Raw genomic sequence first — 387 nt, 5'->3', positions numbered from 1 at the left:
CTAGGGAACGGAGACACAGAGAGATGTAGACACCTAGTGACACATGAACTCATGGGCCCCACTAGATGGAACTGACTATAGAAGTAGAATCAAAGAATCATAGAATGGCCTAGGCTGGAAGGGACCTTAGAGATCATCTAATCCAACCTCCCTGTCATGGGCAGGGACGCCACCTCTTGAATAGACCAGGCAATACAGGGGGACCAAGCAGGAATCGAACCCACAACGTCGGTGTTGTCATTGTTGTCAGCACCACGCTCAAACCACTGAGCTAACCGGCCCTATGATGGGCAATATAGTAATTCACAGACTGCGGTCCATATTCCCAGAAAGGCATGTATGCTCTGCAGCACAGCACTAATTGTCAGTCATTCTTAACTAAAAGCT

Source organism: Apaloderma vittatum, unplaced genomic scaffold, assembly GCF_000703405.1.
Source record: "Apaloderma vittatum isolate BGI_N311 unplaced genomic scaffold, ASM70340v1 scaffold5410, whole genome shotgun sequence".
Lineage (NCBI taxonomy): Eukaryota > Metazoa > Chordata > Aves > Trogoniformes > Trogonidae > Apaloderma > Apaloderma vittatum.
Note: the sequence above shows the minus strand (reverse complement) of the source record.